This window comes from Protobothrops mucrosquamatus, unplaced genomic scaffold, assembly GCF_001527695.2.
Source record: "Protobothrops mucrosquamatus isolate PMUCROS unplaced genomic scaffold, P.Mucros_1.0 scaffold1310, whole genome shotgun sequence".
In the NCBI taxonomy this organism is placed as follows: Eukaryota; Metazoa; Chordata; class Lepidosauria; order Squamata; family Viperidae; genus Protobothrops; species Protobothrops mucrosquamatus.
The window spans coordinates 167,743-177,078 of NW_015387511.1; the positions used below are offsets into that span (position 1 = coordinate 167,743).

A 9,336-nucleotide genomic window follows, 5' to 3' on the forward strand; every position below is an offset into this window, starting at 1 on the left:
CAAATATTTTTTTACCTGTATTGCAAGATATTTTAAACATATAAAAATTCTTCATCAGCTTTATAGGACACTTTTTATAGAAAACTCTTGCCTTTCTATAGTATTTTGGTTCTCATGCTTAATTCTAGATGGTTGACCTAAGATGATCCTTTTTTTTTTACAAAACTTTTGTAAATCTTTTGGTGGGGATGGGAAACATATTTGTGTTTGTTCTTTTATTTTTCATTTGCAGATATCACATGTTATTTTAATTTGCATATTTGAGTTAAATATGTGATCAATTCTAATACTAGAATTCAAATTGACGTATTAAAAATCAGTTTTAGTCACATTTTTAGAATTTGCCATCAAAAGATACAGTGATAGGAACTACCCAATGAAATGACATGGATATATCTGACATTTCCAGGAACTGTGTATGTTATACGGTTTTTAAAAGTGACTTTCAAAAGAGCTGCAAGGAGGAGATATAGCATTTATTAATACATATGAAAAATTTTATACCTGTTTTTAAAAAGTATGGTGGCCTACAGTAAAAGACTTGTGAGTGAAATTTCTGTATTCAGGAGCAGTGTATTCTGCCTAATTATACTATTTGTCACCTGGAAGTATTAACTACCTGACCTTAGATTATAATGCCATCTGGGCATTGTAGGACTATTTTGTAAGCATCTGCTTCCAATTTTAATCATACATTTACTTTTCAGGAAACCAAAATGGATTAAAGCAATGCCAAGTAAAAGTAGTAGCACCAGTTGACTCAAATCAAGTTTGGAACCTCCAAGGCAAAATTGTATGAAGCATCTTGGCATTAGGGTGGGGGTGAGGGGTAGCATACAGGTTAGACCAGTTACACTAGCTTGTTCCCATGGAAAATGCCTGGAGAGGTTTTTTCTTTTTCTTTTTAAAGGAACAGTAGTTTCAAACAATCTGAGAAGGCTTTCCAATTTGGGCCCTGTGAGGTATTTTCCAATATCATACGTCTAATTCAGGGTGTCCTGCAGTCTCTCAATATCATGGAATTTGGTTCAAGTATTCTCAGTGATAATTCCACAAGAGAGAAGGCAAAGGAAGGGAGCAACGATTTCTTGAGCGAATGAAGAAACAAGACAGAAACTTTAAGGGCGCCCAAAGGAACTCTTACTATATGAATGCTATTCCTAACAGTCAAGGCACTCTGCTACCGAACCGAGCGCTTCCGTTTCATTTAATTCTCCCCCGCTCTTTGCCATTTACTCCCTTTTCCCGTCCACACCCCTTGGAAGCTCGGCCCTCCTTCTCCTCCCTAGGCGACCTGAAGGGGCGGATCCAGTAGCCGCAGTACCTGGGCCAGGTGAGCGAGCTGTATTGCACAGCTAGGGTGGGAACCTGGTCGAAGAGCGGTAAGTTTTGCGGGAGCTGGGGGAAACTCGGCGGGGAAGCCCTTGAAGCCCGGGTCGCTGTAGGTTCCTCTTTGCAATCCAAATAACACTTCCGCTCCTGAACTGCTGGAGGTTCGGGCTCTTACGAGCCTTTTCTCCCCGCGTGTTTTTTACTCGCGCCCCTTTCTCGCCTTACGCTCTTCTCCCCCTCCCCGGACGGTTAGCTTTCCCCAATTCTTCCCTTCCCAGCTAAGCACCTCGCTTGGGCTCTCTCATGTTCATTTTGCGCTTGAGTAGTTCCGCTCGTCCTTGTCCTCTCGTTTTCTGAAGGAAAAGTCTGACGTCGCGTCTCCCTTAGGATCCTGCTACAAAAGACTTCCTACGTTGCCCCTCTGCCTTTTGGGTTCGTGGGAAAACCCGAGAAGAGCGTTTTTCCTAAAAGAGGCCTCTGCCCGAGGGCAATTTCAGCGAGTTCTTGCCCAGGTTTGACTGCGGGCTTGTTCGACACTTGTCGATTATTTACTTCTGGATGTAAACACTCTCCAATCTTTCAAAGCAGCGGAGAGCAGGTACAACTGTGGCCCGGCGTTGATCCTAGCGTATTTCCTTAGAAGTTCAAATTCGGTTGAGAGAACATCAAAATCTTCCTTAATTTGCAAATTATCTGCATATGGTGATTTAGCAGTGGATTAAACATCTTAGTTATTTGATCATAGTGAAATGAAGTACCTAGGGTGGATTTATTCAGCCTAATATTCCCCCAGAGAAGGTGTACATGTGATATTGTGACATATTGTAGGCCATATACTTGGGGAAAACCTATCCACAATATTCATTAAAATTGAGACCTAGAAGAATCCCAATCTCAACCAAGTTGATGTACAATTATATTTAAGCAAACCTTAATATGAAATGAAAAGGTTGAGTAAATGCATGGTGATGACTGCCTTAAGTACACAAACCAGTTTTAAAAATGAGATCAGATCTTTGAAACATTTCCTACAAAGCAATACAAAAGCTGTAACCTTTTATATTTTAAGCATCTTTCTAGAACAGCATCACTACTCTTGGTAGTGTTTTACTAGTTTGGGTATCTGAAATTAAAATCTGAAATCAATATGTATGTAGAACTTTTTTTTTTTAAAAAAAATACAGTATTATACACCATGTATGTTTGTATATAAGTAATGCATAGAGATGCGGATTATTATTGCAGATGAATTCATAGATAACATATATCAACAAAGGCTTGTGGGTTTGTTGTTTTTGCTGACCTTGTGAACAAGGTTGTGATAGTCTTCTCTCACAGATCTCACAGTTGCTGAATTTTATGCCTGCTGCTTCAAGGATTTTATCTTTATCAAGGTGAAGAGCAATAGTAAATTATTGATATCTTGTTGCCTACACTATTTGTAAATGTTAGTGTTTTCATAATGCAGTGTAAAAATAGTGTTAGAATAAGATTTCGAGCCTGAGCTTCAAGAATCGGGAATCTTAGTGTATTACATTTTAATTTGGCCAATACCATTGTACTCTATGTCTATGGCTATTTGAAAGTCTACCTAGATAACTTTCATTTCTTCTGTAAAGCCAGAAAGGAAAACAAGATAAAAGGAAAACAAGTTCTGTTGCGTAAGATCTATGCTGTAATTTTTCTGGAGATCAGTCATAGAAATGATATCAGAGCAGTTGTGATGGAAGAGGTGGGAATTCTGTCTAATTTTTCCTAATTTGGTTGTGTCTGTACTAGGCTGAAAAGTTGACGCTGGCGTGTTTTGCATATTTGCTTATCGTACTTCCTTTACTCTCTTGAGGAAGTTTTCCTTTTTTTAATTTAAAGGGCAGAGCTATGGATTAGTAAAGATAAATGTACTATTACATATATGTAGCTATTATATATTACATTTCAATGTAATAGTAGAAATCCTCTTTTAATATAAAAACAATTTGTATTACAGGTTTTACAAGAAGTGAAATATAGTCTAATATTAATGAAGGGGATTATAGATATTAATGTGAAAGTTACATTCAGTATTTATTTCCATTCTGCTTATCAGTATTGCTTTAGTTTTTCTTATCTTGTGTATATTTTTAAAGATGGGTATTTCAGGTATTTGTTTCTTTTATCCAGCTTTTATTGCTTCTCATGCTGACATCTGCATATGGAACTTAGAATAATCATTCTGTGTATAGCCATGTCATATTTATTGATTGAATCTAAACTTTTCTAATTTTGCTTTAATAAAGCAAGGTTATAGTCAGAAACCATAAACAGTTTGAAATGCATAGGTTTTATTTTCTTCACCATATTTTCTTGTTCTTCCTAACTTGTTCCTTCCAGTTCTTAACTTCATCCCATCTTTGCAGTATTATGTGCCTGTGTGCTGATTTTTAATGTCATTCTTGATATAGGTTCAAAACCTCTACTGTGCCTAGACTAAACACAGCTACATTCCAAAACCTGATTTTTAAACTGCAGTTGTTGAATAATCCATAATAATTGCAGTTAAATACTCTATTGTGATGTAGTACAGTGTGAAAACAGCAATATAGGATGGCTGAATCACAAGAACAATATATGACAGAAACTTTCAAATGCCTGACTTCTTTTCAACACAAACTGCTTCAAAAGAAGGAAAAAATACGAGAAACAACCCTAGTAAACTAGCTTGGTTTTTAAATACTATTTAACCTGGGGAAGAGTATACTGTATCTGGTTATACTCTAGAGTGATGCATATTGTTGAATTACATCATTGTACTGTCTTATGCTTATATGAAGGAGACCTGGAAACAGGACCACATAATTGATATACCTATGATTTCATAATATGTCATGAAATCTTTTTATACATCTTTAAATACTGCAAACTGGATGGCAGCACTTTCCTAATCTTTAAAAAAACTTTAAAAAACTACACAGGGTCAGACATGGTTAGTATTTGGCAAAGACCACCAGGAATTTCCAGGTTAGATTGGAAAGATTAAACAAAACCCTCCCAGATGAATGCAAACCACATCTTTACTGCTGCCAAGAAACATACATTGGTGTGCCCTAGTCCATTAGGTGTTGAATACAATTCAGAGGAGACTTTAGTTAAGGCTCTGGAAACTGAATACTTTGAAGGTCAAAGAAGCAAGCAGGCATGTACAACATAATCATTGTGTGCAGAATTCTATGTCTAAGTTATGGTCTGAGACACATGTATTATTCTGCAGGGTTTTTGCTTTTAAAAGCAAAGATTAAAAGTGTTTTGTGCAAATCCCTCTCCTTTTCTAGATAGCTGTAATCCATTGCTAACTATTTGGTTCCAGAGATTCTTAACCAAAAATGCTCTCAAATTTCCAAGAAATGTCAAATAATCTCAAAATGTGTGCAGATATGTTTTATTTGATTAAAAGAGAAATTCATAGCAGGAAAACAAGATTCCTCTTTCTTTCCAAAAAGAATGGCTAATGTGATCCAGAAACTTCAAATGCTTTCCATGCAGCTATCAATAGGACAAAGCTCAGCCCCATTTCCCTTTAAGCAATTTTGGCTGGTTTTTACATTCTTGATTTCAAAGGAAAGGGGAAAGAGCCTTTAATCCATACATTAGATTAGTTGAATGATCCGTTTTTAGATTAAGTGCACAGAAGTATTGCTACATTATTATTGCCTTATTGAACAACTGTAGAGTTTGTTGGTGTTAGTTGCGAAGTCGTGTCTGACCCATCGCGATCCCATGGACAACTTTCCTCCAGGCCTTCCTGTCCTCTACCATCTTCTGGAGTCCATTTAAGATCACACCTACTGCTTCAGTGATTCCATCCAGCCACCTCATTCTCTGTCATCCCCTTCTTCTATTGCCCTCAATCTTTCAACTGTAGAGTAGCATTCTTCAATTTGACAAACCTCAGATATATGTTGGATCAGAAATCTTAAGCATGGCTATAGTGGTCCATAGTAAGAACTGTTGTCCATTAAGGGAAAAGAAGACTAGAAAATACATTTGCTGAAGCATTTCTTTTTGCTATGTTGGTTATTATATGTATAGTTCTGATAAAAGGCATATATGTTGCTTGAAACCTGTTTTAAGGTCGAGGCCATTGATAGCAAAAACTGTAAAAAGGAAGAGGTCACCAGTGTCTGAGTTTTCAACACACATACTGTATACCCTCGATATTTGCTATAGATACAGTCAGTGATAACACATGGTGGGATAAGTATCCTAATTTTCTGGGATTGCTAATGTTTGACTGTGCTATGCTGTTGATGCATTGTTGTAGAGAAAATATTTGGTGAACTGTTATATCCTGTATTGGTCAGGTTGGTTATTCAGTTCTGGACACCATGCTTTTAAAAAAAAGATTTAGATAAACAGACAGATTCCAAAAGAATATTTTTTTTAACAATTAGAACCAATTACTTGTTTGTGTCAATATCTTAATTTGGATTCTTGCATAGAACAGGAGGTTGGTGACTCTTTGATCTTTTGTTATATTAGACTTAAAAAATAGTTATGAAAAAAATGACATTTGCAGCAATGATACCCACAGATTTGGGTTAAATTGGGATTGGGAAGGAATAGCTTTACAGAAAGAAATTGTGTGCATAAATATATGAGCCTGATTTGCATACCATATACAGATTATTAGATATGAGCCGCAACCATTCTGATTGGATGCATTTTTCTTTTGGCCTTCTGTATTTTTTATTTATACTCTTTATTTATACTCTTTATTATGCTCTTTATTTATACCTTTGCATTGTTTAGCACTCTAACATGCCTTGTTCTCTACTGCTTTCACATTGTGGTGTATATGCCAATGTAAAGAAGTTATGAAATGATCTATAAGAACAAAAACCAGTGACCTATTTCAATATAACATTTAATTTTCATGATGGCCATACAAATGGCTTCGAAAACCTACAAGTGGATATGGAGTACATTAGTACTCTCTGCTTACGTTCTCCAACAGTTGATATTCTGAATATACCACCTTTGAAATCAAATAGGATATAGTTACCATAATTGCTAGCTCTGACAGTCTGATGAAATGATCCATGAAAAAAGTGCAAAATCTGTTTCAGCAAAGATAAGTGTGGTATTGTTAATATGGCCATGTCTGGTTATGTTCTTCAAGAAGGAAAAGAGAATACAGTATGTGCTTGTCAGTGGATGTACTGTTTTGTAATTTCTTCTGTAGTTGTTTTCTGCAGTCCAATTATCTGCAATATTTGAGGTTTTGAATTTGTTGCCTGCATAGGATTTGGGAACTCACAAAAAAGCAGTTAAATGTGTACCAGCAAACCTTTGGCTACTCTCTCTACATTGTTTGTTTATTTATTTTTTTAATCTCATTCTCCTTAGTATTGTACAGGCTACTTTACCCTATAGATGTGCCTTAAATTACAACTCTTAGTGACCCTAGCCAACTGTTCTGATACAGTACCTAGCAATGAGGATGTACAACAAACACATTTCTATGTTATTGTATTCTATTTCTATTCTATTTCTATTATGTTATTAAAGTAAATTGCACAGAATGGATGAAAAACTTGGTACACTGATATATTTGGGGAAGGGGGGGAGACTTTAATATGTATCCCAATGTTTAGATTTGATCTTGGAATCATTGTATTGGAAATACTTATAAAGGTCACCTAATCCAAGTCCCTACTCAATACATTACAATAGCAATGTTAGCAACTTTAAGAAGTTGAAGTCTACGCATTTTAAAATTGCAGAGGTTGAGAATTGCACTAGGGCATCTATGACTATTAACTTCTGTTTGAAGGAGAACTCATCCCAACATGTGTCTGCCCGACTAGCTGATGGTTTGTTCAGTGAGGAAATCCTCCACATTCCTAGCCTGAACCTTCTTGTAATTGTAATCTGTTGGTTCTGATCCTGCTGTCTCAAGTCCAATGCTGCCTCTGTAGGATCAGCTATTTAAAGGTGCTATCATATCATCTTTTAGCCATATTTTTAAAAACTAAACATATTTGGAACTTATACATATTATTCCTCATATAGCCTTGTTTCCAGATCCTTCACCATCTTGGTAGCCCTCTTCTGAATTTGATTTAAATTATCATTGTCCTTTCTGAACTGTGGTGGCCAGAACTGGACCAAATACTTTAAATACGGTCTGACCAGGACAGAATAGAATTGTATTATGTCCATAATATGGACTCTATGCTTCTGTTAATGTATTGCGAGATTGTTTGACTTTTTAGATACTGCATCATACTGTTAATGTTTGATTGCACACAGATCCATTTCACATGTAGTACAAACCATGCTTTCCTCTATTGCTTCCATTCATCTCTTATATTTTCCAAATTGTATTTTTCTCTGTTACATCTCATCTTATTTGGGTCAACATTGCTCAAGTGTGTCTAGTTTGTCAAGTCTGATCTTTTTAAAAATCCTTTTTTATCTAAAATATTAGACAACCTCATAATTTTAAGTTTTTCCTGTATGCCCTCATGTAATATTTGATAAATATGTTGTACAATATATAACCTAGACCACAAAGCCATGGAATACAATCTCCCCTCTAACCTGAAGTCAAGCCATTAAGGAGTACAGTCAACTGTGTATCTCATTATATTATCATGTATCATCTTTTTACCTTTTCATGAAAGAGAATATTATGAGATATTTTGTTGAATGTTTTGCTGAGGTTCAGGTATGTCTATGATATTTTCTTTCATCTACTTAATTTTTCTTATTCACTTTGATCTAGTAGTTATTCTTTCAAAGAAGGAGATAAGTTAGTTTAGCACAATTTACTTGCAACAAACCTACACTGGTTCCTTTTGCCTAAGTGTTCACATATATAATTCTGGTCAGAGGCTTTGCCTAATATATATGTCAAGCTGACAGGTCTATGGTTTCCTGGTTTTTCTTCCTTTCTCTTTTTGAAGACAAGGATAACATTTTCTCTCCTCCATCTTTCTGAGACTAAACTAATCCTCCAGGAGTTCTCAAAGATTATTGATAATGATTCTAGTTTCTTTAGTAACTTTGGATTTAGTGAAACTGGATCTGGAGATGTGAATTCATTTAAATTAGATGAATTCTCTCTTAATACTGTTTTTCCTAAACTAGTGTTCCCTTCTTTTCCCAGCAGAATAACCACGGTTATTTAGGGTTTCTTTCTGAGAGAAAGTAAATGCAAAATATGATTTAAAACGTTCTGTCTTCTCACCAGTCACTCATTGCTGTTTCACTGTTTCCTCCTTTTTATAGTAATTTTCTTAAAAATTGCAAATACAGAAATCAATGTCAAGTATGGGGAAATCAGGAAATTCAGGCAGTTCAAATGAATATAAAGTTTTATTACAAGCTCAAGCTCTCTACAAAAAGCTGAACTATTACCAGTCAAAGCAAATTGGCAGTAGATAAGAGTCAATAGAATTCAAGGAGGGCTGGATGAAGAACTCTTGTGGGTACAAAGGGATTTGAGACTGATAACATGTTTGATCTCTCCCTTGGGTTCACTTGATCATCTGCTACACTGAAACTAATAAAAACTAAAAGAATAAAAATAGAAGGTAAAGAAAATACAATAAAGAAAAGAAATATATAAACAACTTCCCCCTTCCCCCTTTATCACATGTATAAACAATTTTAGTAACTTATCACCTCTTAAAATATAAGAAATGTTCTGTTCTTCCCAAAGGTCATTTCTTATCATTAAACAAATCCTTAAAGCCTTGTCATTTCAATCTTGATGTCAGCAAAAGTCCATTAAACGTTACCAGAGATAACTTGTCTATTTTAATCTTGATCAAATAAACCAAAACTATATTTCTTCCTTTTACTTTTAACAACCTTGGTCGTTAGTTCCTTCAAGCCTAGCTTTGAAACCTAGATCTTGATTTCTTTTCATTTTATCTTTGTCCCTTGTTACAAAGTTCTTCAAAGCTTTAACAAGTCTCTTCTGTAAATCCAATATAGAAAAGTTATCCAGGTCACTCTTGG

The 9,336-nt window shown here is 35.4% G+C and overlaps 1 protein-coding gene across 2 annotated transcripts in view; it reads left to right on the forward strand.

Annotated features, from left to right (window-relative positions):
• Positions 1 to 1,317: 1,317 nt before the first annotated feature.
• The window catches only part of IRF6 (interferon regulatory factor 6), a 20,259-nt gene continuing 12,240 nt past the window's right edge, over positions 1,318 to 9,336 (forward strand). Inside the window, exon 1 of one of the 2 annotated variants that reach the window (XM_015821346.1) lies at positions 1,318 to 1,333. The gene's annotated coding sequence lies outside the window, so the exon portion shown is untranslated. Of the gene's footprint in view, positions 1,383 to 9,336 lie in introns of both variants that reach the window. The other variant, XM_015821347.1, reaches the window with a different exon arrangement.